Consider the following 16271-nt stretch of genomic DNA (forward strand, 5'->3'; position numbering starts at 1 on the left):
CTAGTTTATTTCTGCTCTTTCTTTGTCTCCAGTCCTGTTTTTTTCTCACCAGGATTGATAATTAAACTATAATACAATTAACAACCCAAGAGATTTAGGCAGACTCACCTGCAAAGACAATATCTACCACAAGAGGTCGCCATAAAACAAGAAACTGCCACCAGCGCTGCACTATGGCCCAAGATCAAAACGTTATTGATCCCACGGGGAAATTACAAACCACCATTCACATTACACGAGTATGTTTGAACCAATAACATTTCAGAGTTAAACGTGCTAACCAATTGTACCACAAATACAACAGAGCTGTTTCTGTTAATCTTCAAATCTGCACTTCACCTTGTTGTAAATATTGGTTCAGCAGTCCTTTCAGTTCAGTTCACTCAGTCCTGTCTTTCCAGACACACACTCACACATACACACACACACATACACATCAACTCAGACTTTTGAAATAAAACTTAGGATGGACCACAACATAGTGTTTAGATTGAGACTAAATTACAATAGCAATATAATGTAATGCAGTGAATGTAGTCAACTAGTTAACATTTCAATAATACGTAGGCGTAATATTAACAGAATATTAACATATTCTCCATGAATATGTTCCATGTTTTATGCTGTTCGCCATCCACTCCCTTTGCGTCTGCTCCTGCCGGTTAGCCCTGATCAGTCTGTGTTATGCAGAGACAGGGTGCCTTGCTGTGTCCTACACAGAGAACAGTAGCTGAGCTGTACAGCCATGCTGGACCTCCCCAAAGCAAACTTGTTCCATGCTGCAGTGAACACTGCACACGCTCCCCCACGCACCCCACTTCCGCCAGCCACTCCACGTCTGCTAGTTGACCTCTCTAGAGCCTCTGTCACTTAAACATGGCCTTTATATAGATGTTCAGTCATTCACTATCATTTAGACTTCCACACGCATCCTTGGACCAAGCGCGGTCTCATTAAGAGACTAATAGTACAGTGCAGACAATCGCGTGTCTATGGTCAGACAGACGCTGGATGTGCTCGTGCACTGAAACGCTTTCGTTGCCCGACACAGAACCTCTTTTCTAACACACTTCTACAGCTTCAGCAGATGTGCTGCGTGGCATTTATGAAAATGTCCCCTAACCTTTACTGACAGTTAATGTTACTACACACAGTGAATGAGCACAGGTGCTTGTCTGTGTTCTGCTTAATGAGCGAAGTGCAACCCTAAGAGCTTGAGTTAATGAGCCTGGAGGTTCTGATTGGCCTTCTGATTGATGTTCTGATTGGTGTTCTAGTTGGTGTTCTGGTTGGTGTTATGGTTGGCCTTCTGTTTGGTGTAATGATTGGTGTTCTGGTTGGGCATCTGATGGGTGTTTTGATTGGCCTTCTGGTTGGTGTTCTGGTTTGCCTTCTGATTGGTGTTACGATTGGTGTTCAGGTCCCAGATCCATATGTCTGAATCAAAGCATGTATAATATGCAACTTGGATTCAGGCCCTGAAACATCTGTGCCCTCCATAAGTAACTACACTACACGGTGACACAACAGTTATTGTCTGATATGGTGGTCATAAGGTTGAAGTGCTGAATGTGAACTTTAATTTAAATATATTTACATGTATGATGTGTCCACCAAATAGCAGTCACCTCCTTTCTTCTATAAAGCCTGCCCTACTAAAGGGATTAAGTAACTGGATGGCTGAGCGCTCAGTTCTCAACAGCTGCATTGTTGTTTCCGTAGTTCATTGTAGCAGAGAACAACCAGAGAACAAACAGATGTGTAGAGCTCATTCCAGATGTTGTATTTGCACTTGAAATAAGGAAGCATTTTATCTCAGTATGTGGACAGATGTGCTGTACTGCAGGCCGCTGTGGGGCTTTTACCACTAAACAAACACTAGACGCAGCTCAGACGCAGCTCAGACGTAGTGTGGCAACAGTGTGGTACATTGTTAAGATGCAAGAATACACTGGCAAGGAATGTAAAGCAATGTAAAGAATCACATAAGCAGTAACCACTGAAGACCATGAAGCTGAAATATCAAATATTATTTTCAATTATCAGAAGAAAAAATGGCAAACATAAAAAAACAATAGACAAGATATGAGCATAGCTGCCAAAGCTACCGTAAAAAATTAACATGACCTCAGTGGATGTTGTAAGACAAAAACCACTAACCATTAGATAAAAAGGCTCTGGGGCCCCAGTACAAAGTCTTTGTTGACAAGTGAGATGAAGTTTAACTTGTCCCAGAGTGACTAACCTGTACCAGAGTGACAAACCTGTCCTAGATTTACTAACCTGTCCTAAAGTGACAAACCTGTCCTAGAGTGACTAACCTGTCCCAGAGTGATTGGGCAAGATGTGCATGGAGATACAGAGGAGCTGTTTATGATCCAAACCCTGAGAACCTGAACCATGGTAGCAGAGACATGACCTCCTGCTCCTTGAGCCAGCACACTCTAGGAGCAAGTTCACTCCTGGAGAAAGTTCACTCCTGGAGCTGGGTCACTCCTAGAGCAAGTTCACTCCTGGAGCAGGGTCACTCCTAGTGCAGGGTCACTCCTGGAGCAGGGTAATTCCTGGAGCAGGGTCACTCCTGCAGCTGGTCTTGTTACTGGTATCATGTGGGTAATATGAAGGTTCTCAGGGCTAAACAATAACACTAACCCTACATCATATTGTCCTACTCTTGACGAATTGAATGCCTATAGAACTTGTTGCTTAGCATTGCACTTGTGCTGCTTGGCATTGCACTTGTACATGTAAATGACTAACATGTAAATGTACAAGAGAAATGCTGTTGACTGGCCAGATCAGTACCCTCACTGGGACTTCATGACAAACACTGAAGATAAACCCCCATGAGAGAAAACCATTACAGTGCAGGGATGACAGCTACCCTAGTGAAGCTACCAGCATCAAAGATGTGTATGGATCACAGATCAGAGGATGTTACAATGTTCAGAAACAGAGAACATTTTATAAATAGAGATTACTTTTATTTATGGTTTATATATTTATTTCAATTTATAATCTAGCGTAGATGTAAATGTCCTGAAACATATCTAATATTCTGTACTAATATTGTACCTGTTCCACAGTCAGTTTGAAGAGGACAGCCCTCCATCTGAGCTTGTGGGTGAGTTTTCACTGGGAATTCCATGAGGAGCAGATTGTAATGGGAATGAGACGATTGCCCCTTCCTCACTTGTGTTCCCTTCCTCACTGGTGTTCCCTTCCCCACTGGTGTTCCCTTCCTCACTGGTGTTCCTGCCCCTTCCTTACTTGTGTTCCCTTCCTCACTGGTGTTCCCTTCCTCACTGGTGTTCCTGCCCCTTCCTCACTGGTGTTCCCTTCCTCACTGGTGTTCCTGCCCCTTCCTTACTTGTGTTCCCTTCCTCACTGGTGTTCCTGCCCCTTCCTCACTGGTGTTCCTGCCCCTTCCTTACTTGTGTTCCCTTCCTCACTGGTGTTCCTGCCCCTTCCTCACTGGTGTTCCCTTCCTCACCGGTGTTCCTGCCCCTTCCTCACTGGTGTTCCCTTCCTCACTGGTGTTCCTGCCCCTTCCTCACTAGTGTTCCTGCCCCTTCCTCACTGGTGTTCCTGCCCCTTCCTCACTGGTGTTCCTGCCCCTTCCTCACTAGTGTTCTTGCCCATTCCTCACTGGTGTTCCTGCCCCTTCCTCACTAGTGTTCCTGCCCCTTCCTCACTGGTGTTCCTGCCCCTTCCTCACTGGTGTTCCTGCCCCTTGCTCACTGGTGTTCCTGCCCCTTCCTCACTGGTGTTCCTGCCCCTTCCTCACTGGTGTTCTTGCCCCTTCCTCACTGGTGTTCTTGCCCATTCCTCACTGGTGTTCCTGCCCCTTCCTCACTGGTGTTCCTGCCCCTTCCTCACTTGTGTTCTTGCCCCTTCCTCACTGGTGTTCCTGCCCCTTCCTCACTTGTGTTCTTGCCCCTTCCTCACTGGTGTTCCTGCCCCTTCCTCACTGGTGTTCCTGCCCCTTCCTCACTGGTGTTCTTGCCCCTTCCTCACTTGTGTTCTTGCCCCTTCCTCACTGGTGTTCTTGCCCCTTCCTCACTGGTGTTCCTGCCCCTTCCTCACTGGTGTTCTTGCCCCTTCCTCACTGGTGTTCCTGCCCCTTCCTCACTGGTGTTCCTGTCCCTTCCTCACTTGTGTTCTTGCCCCTTCCTCACTGGTGTTCTTGCCCCTTCCTCACTGGTGTTCTTGCCCCTTCCTCACTGGTGTTCCTGCCCCTTCCTCTCTGGTGTTCCTGCCCCTTCCTCACTGGTGTTCCTGCCCCTTCCTCACTGGTGTTCCCTTCCTCACTGGTGTTCCCGCCCCTTCCTCACTTGTGTTCCCTTCCTCACTGGTGTTCCTGCCCCTTCCTCACTGGTGTTCCTGCCCCTTCCTCACTTGTGTTCTTGCCCCTTCCTCACTGGTGTTCCTGCCCCTTCCTCACTTGTGTTCTTGCCCCTTCCTCACTGGTGTTCCTGCCCCTTCCTCACTTGTGTTCTTGCCCCTTCCTCACTGGTGTTCTTGCCCCTTCCTCACTGGTGTTCCTGCCTCTTCCTCACTGGTGTTCCCGCCCCTTCCTCACTTGTGTTCCCTTCCTCACTGGTGTTCCTGCCCCTTCCTCACTGGTGTTCCTGCCCCTTCCTCACTTGTGTTCTTGCCCCTTCCTCACTGGTGTTCCTGCCCCTTCCTCACTTGTGTTCTTGCCCCTTCCTCACTGGTGTTCCTGCCCCTTCCTCACTTGTGTTCTTGCCCCTTCCTCACTGGTGTTCTTGCCCCTTCCTCACTTGTGTTCTTGCCCCTTCCTCACTGGTGTTCTTGCCCCTTCCTCACTGGTGTTCCTGCCTCTTCCTCACTTGTGTTCCTGCCCCTTCCTCACTGGTGTTCCTGCCCCTTCCTCACTGGTGTTCCTGCCCCTTCCTCACTTGTGTTCTTGCCCCTTCCTCACTTGTGTTCTTGCCCCTTCCTCACTGGTGTTCTTGCCCCTTCCTCACTGGTGTTCCTGCCCCTTCCTCACTGGTGTTCCTGCCCCTTCCTCACTGGTGTTCTTGCCCCTTCCTCACTGGTGTTCCTGCCCCTTCCTCACTGGTGTTCTTGCCCCTTCCTCACTGGTGTTCCTGCCCCTTCCTCTCTGGTGTTCCTGCCCCTTCCTCACTGGTGTTCCCGCCCCTTCCTCACTTGTGTTCCCTTCCTCACTGGTGTTCCTGCCCCTTCCTCACTGGTGTTCCCTTCCTCACTGGTGTTCCCGCCCCTTCCTCACTTGTGTTCCCTTCCTCACTGGTGTTCCTGCCCCTTCCTCACTGGTGTTCCTGCCCCTTCCTCACTTGTGTTCTTGCCCCTTCCTCACTGGTGTTCCTGCCCCTTCCTCACTGGTGTTCTTGCCCCTTCCTCACTGGTGTTCTTGCCCCTTCCTCACTGGTGTTCCTGCCCCTTCCTCACTTGTGTTCCCTTCCTCACTGGTGTTCCTGCCCCTTCCTCACTGGTGTTCCTGCCCCTTCCTCACTGGTGTTCCTGCCCCTTCCTCACTGGTGTTCCCGCCCCTTCCTCACTTGTGTTCCCTTCCTCACTGGTGTTCCTGCCCCTTCCTCTTGTGTTCTTGTGAACTTGTGTTCCCTTCCTCACTGGTGTTCCTGCCCCTTCCTCACTGGTGTTCCTGCCCCTTCCTCACTGGTGTTCCTGCCCCTTCCTCACTTGTGTTCTTGCCCCTTCCTCACTGGTGTTCTTGCCCCTTCCTCACTGGTGTTCCTGCCCCTTCCTCACTGGTGTTCCTGTCCCTTCCTCACTTGTGTTCTTGCCCCTTCCTCACTGGTGTTCCTGCCCCTTCCTCACTGGTGTTCCTGCCCCTTCCTCACTGGTGTTCCTGCCCCTTCCTCATTGGTGTTCCTGCCCCTTCCTCACTGGTGTTCCTGCCCCTTCCTCACTGGTGTTCCTGCCCCTTCCTCATTGGTGTACCTGCCCCTTCCTCACTGGTGTTCCTGCCCCTTCCTCACTGGTGTTCCTGTCCCTTCCTCACTTGTGTTCTTGCCCCTTCCTCACTGGTGTTCCTGCCCCTTCCTCACTGGTGTTCCTGCCCCTTCCTCATTGGTGTTCCTGCCCCTTCCTCACTGGTGTTCCTGCCCCTTCCTCACTGGTGTTCCTGCCCCTTCCTCATTGGTGTTCCTGCCCCTTCCTCACTGGTGTTCCTGCCCCTTCCTCACTGGTGTTCCTGCCCCTTCCTCACTGGTGTTCCCTTCCTCACTGGTGTTCCTGCCCCTTCCTCACTGGTGTTCCTGCCCCTTCCTCACTGGTGTTCTTGCCCCTTCCTCACTGGTGTTCCTGCCCCTTCCTCACTGGTGTTCCTGCCCCTTCCTCACTGGTGTTCCTGCCCCTTCCTCACTGGTGTTCCCTTCCTCACTGGTGTTCCTGCCCCTTCCTCACTGGTGTTCCTGCCCCTTCCTCACTGGTGTTCCTGCCCCTTCCTCACTGGTGTTCTTGCCCCTTCCTCACTGGTGTTCCTGCCCCTTCCTCACTGGTGTTCCTGCCCCTTCCTCACTGGTGTTCCCTTCCTCACTGGTGTTCCTGCTCCTTCCTCACTGGTGTTCCTGTCCCTTCCTCACTGGTGTTCCCTTCCTCACTGGTGTTCCTGCCCCTTCCTCACTGGTGTTCCTGCCCCTTCCTCACTGGTGTTCTTGCCCCTTCCTCACTGGTGTTCCTGCCCCTTCCTCACTGGTGTTCCTGCCCCTTCCTCACTGGTGTTCCTGCCCCTTCCTCACTGGTGTTCTTGCCCCTTCCTCACTGGTGTTCCTGCCCCTTCCTCACTGGTGTTCCTGCCCCTTCCTCACTGGTGTTCCTGCCCCTTCCTCATTGGTGTTCCTGCCCCTTCCTCACTGGTGTTCCTGCCCCTTCCTCACTGGTGTTCCCTTCCTCACTGGTGTTCCTGCCCCTTCCTCACTGGTGTTCCTGCCCCTTCCTCACTGGTGTTCTTGCCCCTTCCTCACTGGTGTTCCTGCCCCTTCCTCACTGGTGTTCCTGCCCCTTCCTCACTGGTGTTCCTGCCCCTTCCTCACTGGTGTTCCCTTCCTCACTGGTGTTCCTGCCCCTTCCTCACTGGTGTTCCTGCCCCTTCCTCACTGGTGTTCTTGCCCCTTCCTCACTGGTGTTCCTGCCCCTTCCTCACTGGTGTTCCTGCCCCTTCCTCACTGGTGTTCCTGCCCCTTCCTCACTGGTGTTCCCTTCCTCACTGGTGTTCCTGCTCCTTCCTCACTGGTGTTCCTGTCCCTTCCTCACTGGTGTTCCTGCCCCTTCCTCACTGGTGTTCCTGCCCCTTCCTCACTGGTGTTCCTGCCCCTTCCTCACTGGTGTTCCTGCCCCTTCCTCACTGGTGTTCTTGCCCCTTCCTCACTGGTGTTCCTGCCCCTTCCTCACTGGTGTTCCTGCCCCTTCCTCACTGGTGTTCCTGCCCCTTCCTCACTGGTGTTCCTGCCCCTTCCTCATTGGTGTTCCTGCCCCTTCCTCACTGGTGTTCCTGCCCCTTCCTCACTGGTGTTCCTGCCCCTTCCTCACTGGTGTTCCTACCCCTTCCTCACTGGTGTTCCCTTCCTCACTGGTGTTCCTGCCCCTTCCTCACTGGTGTTCCTGCCCCTTCCTCACTGGTGTTCTTGCCCCTTCCTCACTGGTGTTCCTGCCCCTTCCTCACTGGTGTTCCTGCCCCTTCCTTACTGGTGTTCCTGCCCCTTCCTCACTGGTGTTCCCTTCCTCACTGGTGTTCCTGCCCCTTCCTCACTGGTGTTCCTGCCCCTTCCTCACTGGTGTTCCTGCCCCTTCCTCACTGGTGTTCTTGCCCCTTCCTCACTTGTGTTCCTGCCCCTTCCTCACTGGTGTTCCTGCCCCTTCCTCACTGGTGTTCCTGCCCCTTCCTCACTGGTGTTCCCTTCCTCACTGGTGTTCCTGCTCCTTCCTCACTGGTGTTCCTGTCCCTTCCTCACTGGTGTTCCTGCCCCTTCCTCACTGGTGTTCCTGCCCCTTCCTCACTGGTGTTCCTGCCCCTTCCTCACTGGTGTTCTTGCCCCTTCCTCACTGGTGTTCCTGCCCCTTCCTCACTGGTGTTCCTGCCCCTTCCTCACTGGTGTTCCTGCCCCTTCCTCACTGGTGTTCCTGCCCCTTCCTCACTGGTGTTCCTGCCCCTTCCTCATTGGTGTTCCTGCCCCTTCCTCACTGGTGTTCCTGCTCCTTCCTCACTGGTGTTCCTGCTCCTTCCTCACTGGTGTTCCTGCCCCTTCCTCACTGGTGTTCCCTTCCTCACTGGTGTTCCTGCTCCTTCCTCACTGGTGTTCCTGTCCCTTCCTCACTGGTGTTCCTGCCCCTTCCTCACTGGTGTTCCTGCCCCTTCCTCACTGGTGTTCCTGCCCCTTCCTCACTGGTGTTCTTGCCCCTTCCTCACTGGTGTTCCTGCCCCTTCCTCACTGGTGTTCCTGCCCCTTCCTCACTGGTGTTCCTGCCCCTTCCTCACTGGTGTTCTTGCCCCTTCCTCACTGGTGTTCCTGCCCCTTCCTCACTGGTGTTCCTGCCCCTTCCTCACTGGTGTTCCTGCCCCTTCCTCACTGGTGTTCCTGCCCCTTCCTCATTGGTGTTCCTGCCCCTTCCTCACTGGTGTTCCCTTCCTCACTGGTGTTCCTGCCCCTTCCTCACTGGTGTTCTTGTCCTTCTGCTTTTGGTGCTCTGTGCCTGGAATAAAATGGCACTGAATACAGTACCAGAGTCTCAGAGCTGATGGCCAGATGGTTCTGTTCTGGAGAGCCATTTCTCGGTTTCTCTTGTTTGACTGTATGTTTATAAGAAGAAGCTACATAATATATTTGAACAAACACAGTAACATTTAGGATGTAAAATGCACAAGATTCAGCAGATTCCATTAATACTTTTCTGCTCATAATCAGTAATGTGTGTTTTACCTTGTGTGTGTTTCTGTGTGTATTATGTGTGTTTGTGTGTGTATGTGTGCATGTTGGTATTCATGATGGATGAGAAGGCAGTCTCCTGCACATGTGTGTGTGTTAGTCTCCTGCATGTTTGTGTGTGTATTGTGTGTGTGTGTGTGTGTGTGTGTGTGTGTGTGTATTGTGTGTATTGTGTGTGTGTGTGTGTGTGTGTGTGTTAGTCTCCTGCACGTTTGTGTGTGTATTGTGTGTGAGTGTATTGTGTGTATTGTGTGTGTGTGTGTGTGTGTGTGTTAGTCTCCTGCACATGCTCGGTGTGAGGACAGTCTCACAGCTCCCTGGTTCCGAGTCAGCAGGGTGCTGAGGAATCCGGCCGGCCCCTCCCGCCATTGTGTGCAGCTTTTCTTCCACAGAAAAGACGGAGCAAGTGAACAGAGCAGAGAACATAGTGGAGAGGGTCCGGGTGGGGGGGGCGCGGTGGGCAGGGGGAGAATGAAGCTTCTGGGCGGCTTTCAGCACAGCGCAGCTCTGAAAGGAGGGGGGGTGGCCATGAATGCAGAAGAGAGCAGAGCTGGAGTATGCAGACACATGGGCAGTTCTCACTCGGGATAATGGGGCGCTTTCTTACCACACTTAACCCCCCGAAAACGGCACGCCGGGATCCCAGAGATGCGCGAGCCAGCCAGCACAACAGCCACGCTCAGACACGCTCCACCACGGCTTAATCGAATTTTACACCCAGCACAGAGAAGCCCCTTCAGTCCCACCCCCCCACCCCCCCCCCGCACGTGGAGTTGACAGGCCTTCTCCCAGGATCTCACTCACCCCCCAGCAAGCCTTCTGTGGATGTAATAAGTAATTCTGAAAAAAAACCAAAGAATTCCTCCACACAAGTTAATGAACCTTTTTTTAATGTCTGTTTTTAATCTCATCATGCGAGGTCATCATATTTCTATGCTACAGTAGAATTTGCAAAAGCAGTGTGAAGAACATTGCAGACCACAGTGCAGACCCAGCTGTCCCAGGGCATCGAGGCGCCAGAGATAAGAGCTCTGCAGCGCCGCCCTGGCTGTCGTCAGCAGAGGCAGCAGGGAGAGACAGGGGCCGGCTTCACCTGGCCAGCAGAAGACCGTGCAGCAGGATGGCCGTCCTGGGGCCACGGACAACACAACGCGGGTCACCGAGCGACTCCGGGGCCTCTTGAGGATGCTTTTCTCATCATGTCACAGTTACTTTCACCTTTCAGTCAAACCTGCCTGACGGGCTCCAGGTGAGGCTTCATATGAGAGCTCCAGGGGACTTAGCAAGCCCCGCCCATCCTGAGCCTCCTAGCCACGCCCCACTATCTGTTGAAAGGATTCCTGATGTAGAGTACCAACTGGTAAATACAAAGACATCAAATGCGTTAGCGTATTGTTCTTTCTGTGTTTTAATATCAGGTTGAAATTTGGTTGTACATATTTCGTTTTCTTTGAGGCGGAATCTCGAGCATGGCAGTGACCTGCAGGGACTCCTTATGTAGAGGACCAGAGTGAGTGTGCCCATGTCCATGGGCCGGATGATATATTCATCAGCTCTATTGTGGCTTCTCCCACACAGACCCTTTCATTCTCTCTCACAGTGTTTACTCTGTGATCTAAGCCTGAAAGACGTGCACTACACGCATAGCTTATTACAGGCCTGTGACAGACCACCTATTTCCGGTGAAAACATACACACACACACACACACACACACACACACACACACACACACACACACACACACACACACACACATACATATCACCGCACAATAAACACGTTTATTGGTCTGTCCACATTTGTCCGCATGTACGTATTACTGAGTTGATGTCAGTCAACAACAGTGGATTAGCACAATGCTTAGGGCTGAGTTTGTGTACAGATGCAGTGTAACCTAGACAATGAGAAAGATGTTCAATCTAAACTCAGGCTCGCCAATTGGACAGACGTCGGAGGATGCATGCCAATGTCTGAAAGAGTGCCCACCAGAGGGCGACATTTTTCCAATTGCTTCAGACCCTCAGTGACCCATCTCCCCAGGCAACCTCCTCCTATTCCTATTGGCCCCTCCTCACAGAAGCCTAACCTCTCCTTAATCCCACTCCCTCTGTTTCCGTGGCGACGGCTCAGACGAGCAGGTGACGCATTGACAGGGAGCAGATGGTTCCCCGTAGAGGTAAGAATGGCTGAACAATGAGTTCATATTCAACGCGTAGAGACTTTATCTCAACTCAGCTCTCCGCTCTCTCTCTCTCTCTCTCTCTCTCTCTCTCTCTCTCCTCTCTCTCTCCCTCTCTCCTTCTCTCTCTCTGACCCTCTCTATCTCTCTGTGTCTCTGCCACCCCCCCCAGTCAATTTCTCTCCTTTAACCACTCTTACATGCATGCCCACCTACACAAATTGCCCCACAGTCACAAGTCTATTTATGCTACTGGTGTCTCCAACACACACACACGTGCACACACACACACACACACACACACACACACACACACACACACACACACACACACACACACACACACACACACACACACTGGTAGTACTACTACAATACATTCACACATACAGGCCATGTCACACCCTGAACACTCCTAATTCTCATTTTCTGTGACCCCCCCCCCCCCACCCCACCCCCCTCCAGTGTTTAAATCCTCTATAGAGATGCTGTTTAGAGCCCTGTGACAAATATTTACACAGCAACAACGTGAAGAAAGAGTACACACTGAATATGGGACCTGTGCGTAGTCAACATCCATATTTAAAATGTATGGAGGAAAATGAGAAACATGGAAATGACCACAGGATGTCTCTCTATCTCTTTCTCTATCTCTATATTTCCCTCTCTCTATATATTTCCTTCTATCTCTTTCCCTCTCTCTATACCTCTTTCCTTCTCTTCCATCTCCATCTCTCATCTCTTTTCTGTAGTGATGAGGAGCACACACACCTCTATGTTCCGGTTCTGTTCATTCCTCTAAATCTGCACTAACCCTTCAATACTATTATAATGCTACCTACAGTACTACCCAAAACTATTGTAATAATCAACCCTCCAACACTGTATTAATTCACCCTCCAATACTGTTATAATATATCCTACAATCCTATAGTAATACATTCCCCAATACATGCCTCCACTCACCAATAATACAGCCTGGGATACTCAATCTAACCTACAATTTTGTAAATATACACCCTCAGTATTTATACAGTATTTGTGTCCACCCTAAAATACTGTAAAATCCACCCTACAATACTCTAATGTTTTCCCTACAATACCGTAATAATCTAGCCTCCAAAACTGTAACAATCCTCCCTACAAAATTGTAATATTGTGTATCTGAGTGTGTGTGCAAGTGTGTCTGTTTCTGTGTGTATGTGTGTCTGTTTCTGCGTGTGTGTGTGTGTGTGTGTGTGTGTGTGTGTGTGTGTGTGTGTGTGTGTGTGTGTGTGTGTGTGTCAGCTAATACATGTAGAACATGGCGTCCAGCTTTTTTATACATGCTGTGTAGAATGTGAGGGCCACAAAACTCCCCCGCCCCCATCCCCCCCATGCCCCCCTCCACAATCTCACCATCAGCCTGCCTCCTTCCTCTCACTCTTCCTCTCACTCTTTTTCTCACTCTTTCTCTCACTCTTTCTCTCTTTCTAAAGGTTTCAAATTCACTTTTCCTCAACACACCTGGAGCTCAGAAAATGGAGGATGAGTGTCCCTCTCTGCCCCCCAGCGCGCGCGCGCACACACACACACACACACACACACACACACACACACACACACACACACACACACGTGTGTGTGGCTCGTCTGCACTGGCTCTACCTTTACAGTGTGCAGTGTTTTGGGGGAGGGCAGGGGGCATTAGTGGGAGGGGGGGGCGATGGGGCACAAAGCTGCCCTGCTGGGACCCGTTGAAGAGCGCTGTGTTCATAATGGAGTCACTAATACATGTCCATTCAGCCAGGAAAGTGTTTTCTGAAAAAGAGAGAGAAAGGAAAGTTTTGGGGGGAAGCCACAATCACTCTGCTCACGGCCTTGTGTGTAAAATTTATGCAGGCCTCCCTGTTTCCACCTCCCCTCTCCCCTCCTCCACCTCTCCTCACCTCTCCCTACCTCCCCTCTCTCCTCCTCCACCTCCCCTTTCCTCCACCTCCCCTCTCTCCTCCTCCACCTCCCCTCCCCCCTCCTGCACCTCTCCTCCCCTCTCCCTACCTCCCATCTCTCCTCCTCCACCTCCCCTCTCTCCTCCTCCACCTCCCCTCTTCCCTCCTCCACCTCCCCTCTCTCCTCCACCTCCCCTCTCTCCTCCTCCACCTCCCCTCTCTCCTCCTCCACCTCTCCTCACCTCTCCCTACCTCCCCTCTCTCCTCCTCCACCTCCCCTCTCCTCCACCTCCCCTCTCTCCTCCTCCACCTCCCCTCTCCCCTCCTCCACCTCTCCTCACCTCTCCCTACCTCCCCTCTCTCCTCCTCCACCTCCCCTCTCTCCTCCTCCACCTGCCCTCTTCCCTCCTCCACCTCTCCTCCTCCTCCTCCCCTCTCTCCTCCTCCACCTCCCCTCTCCCCTCCTCCACCTCCCCTCTCTCCTCCTCCACATCCCCTCTCCTCCACCTCCCCTCTCTCCTCCTCCACCTCCCCTCTCCTCCACCTCCCCTCTCTCCTCCTCCACATCCCCTCTCCTCCACCTCCCCTCTCTCCTCCTCCACCGCCCCTCTCCCCTCCTCCACCTCTCCTCCCCTCTCTCCTTCTCCCCCTCCCTTCTCCTCCACGCCCACCTCCCCTCCTCCACCTCCCGAGCAAAAGTGATGTCCAAAGGGCTGTGTTTCCTTTTCTTGTTCATTTCTTGGTCACACTCTCTCTCTCCATCTCTCTCTCCTCTCCCTACATCTCTCTCTCTCATCTCCCTCCATCTCTCTCTCTCCCCTCTCTCTCTTTCAGTTCAGTTCCACATTGCTTTATTGGCATGGATGTAATAAGATATATTGTTGCCAAGCTAGCAAGAAACACCTAAATTACATTTACAAGACAGTTACAATGTGGAACAAACACAATCAAAAACTTTAATCCACAACTTTTATCCACAACAACTTTTATCCACAACAACTAAAAAATATTTTTAAAGAGGCATATTTAGATGGCTGTGTGTTACCTGCAGTAATTTCTGTACTGATCCAGATTCAGTGATGGACTTTCTTACATTAATGCTGCTCGGTCAGTATGCAGAGTGTGTTGTGTTTTGTTGGGCTTTGTTATTGTACCTGTGGTACTGGTGTGGAAATGTCAAGTGAGGAGTGAAGGGTGCACAATTCCTAATTAGTTTGTTTTTTTCTCTTTACATATAATATAATCACTACAAAACTACAGTCAAAACTACAAAACTATAGTCTACACAACAATAAAAAAAACAAACAAATACCAAGCTAAATTTGAGTAGGGCCTATATATACAAAATGTGGGGGTTACAATATACAACAGCTGTTGGATTATAAAACATAAAATTAGCTCCACAGCCAAATATATATGTTGTATCATATATGTGGTTATGGTTATTGAGCCACTCTATATTCAGTCTCACACACACCCACACACACACACACACACACACACATAGTGGCCCCACACAGGGATTTTCTCTCCGCAGGGAGGGAGGCGAACGCTGCTAAAATGCCGTTTGCATGTTGGAAGCAGGGGAGGTATTGAGGAGGCCGTGGAGAGCCCATATTGTGCTGAGTGTCGGGGTGCCGGGGCTGACACAGTCATGGAACAGGTTAATAACGGCCCAGCGAGGGGCCTCCGGGCCCACAGCAAGCCAGGGCCTGGAGTAGGCTCACCGTGCAGGCTTCCAGCTCACCTGCTGGGCAAAGCTCCGCTCGGGGTCACCGGCTTTTGTCTGCATGAGATCGAAATTGACAATCCACAGTGGAGTGAGACGATCTCTTTCTCTGAGGACACACAGTGTAGTCTTAACTTGAGCAATTGTTTCAGTTTTTTACAGTCATGTGACTTTTGAAATAGTAATACAGTAAAGGAAAAATGAATCTAATTCTTCATTTCTGTAAATGTGGCAGGTTATGGCAGGTCAAACACTCACTGATTTAAGGCTGGATTTATTATTATTCATTATATTGACTTTACAATTCCTGGATGAGGTTTTTCCTACAAAGCATAGTCATGTCTGTATCTTAGCAACTGGCTTTGTGACATCTGGATTACCCAGAATGCCTTGCAGAGCTCCATGCAGTGAGATGTTGATGGGCAGAGTAAAAATCAAACCTTTAACTTCCCACCTTGAAGTAAATCTGATTTCCACATAGCAGAGTGCAGTATAACGTCTGCCATGAGACAGGAGGCTGAGGGGAATAGTGACTGAAATGGATTGTTTGTCTCTGTGTTAGGAGATTTTCTCCCTCATTGCCATGGAGCAGGTTAAGACTAGTTATCCAGTCATTTAGTCTTGTTAATGTTTCACCTCCAGTTCTGAATTCAACTGGGAAGAGAGAGAAACAGGCAGAACACTCAGGGCACTGAAGCTAATGAGATCTGTTTGAAATTGCTGATAGACTGCAGTCCCTACACACACACACACACACACACACACACGAACACACACATACACACACACACATACACTCTCTCTCTCTCTCTCTCTCTCAGACACACACACATTCTCTCTATCACACACACACACACACACACACACACACACACACACACACACACACACACACACACACACACACACACACACACTCTCTCTCTCTCTTTCGCGCTCTCTCTCTCAGACACACACATTCTCTCTCTCACACACACTCACACACACACACTCTCTATCTTTCTCTCACACACACTCTCACACACACACACTCTATCTTTCTCTCTCTCTCACACACACACACACACACGCATACACTCTTTCTCACACACACACACGCACACACACACACACACTCTCTCTCTCTCTCTCTCTCTCTCTCTCTCTCTCTCTCTCTCTCACACACACACACACACACACACACACACACACATACACTCACTCTCTCTCACCCACTCTCTCTCTCTCTCTCTCTCTCTCACACACACACACACACACACACACACACACACACACACACACACACACACACATACCCAGTGAGACACACATTCCCACTAATTAGTTCTGATTTGTGGAATTGATAGGGTGCATTGTTTCCTCAGAGCGTCTCTGTAAATCCTCAGTAATGTAATTAAGCAGAGCAGATTTCTGTGTGGAGCAGAACAGAACCTGATCCATGTCCACTCTATCAGCGCAGCTACTGAAAAGCTCTTTGTCCTACTGCTCCTCTCCTTTGCC

The 16271-nt window shown here is 50.6% G+C and overlaps 1 long non-coding RNA gene across 2 annotated transcripts in view; it reads right to left on the reverse strand.

The window, feature by feature from the left end:
• Window positions 1-13978: 13978 nt before the first annotated feature.
• LOC143514337 (uncharacterized) overlaps window positions 13979-16271 on the reverse strand; it is a 13434-nt gene continuing 11141 nt past the window's right edge. For both annotated transcript variants that reach the window (XR_013130832.1, XR_013130831.1), the window contains one exon: window positions 13979-16271. This exon is cut by the window's right edge and continues 817 nt beyond it. This is a non-coding gene — a long non-coding RNA (uncharacterized LOC143514337).

This window comes from Brachyhypopomus gauderio, chromosome 5, assembly GCF_052324685.1.
Source record: "Brachyhypopomus gauderio isolate BG-103 chromosome 5, BGAUD_0.2, whole genome shotgun sequence".
Taxonomy (NCBI): domain Eukaryota; kingdom Metazoa; phylum Chordata; class Actinopteri; order Gymnotiformes; family Hypopomidae; genus Brachyhypopomus; species Brachyhypopomus gauderio.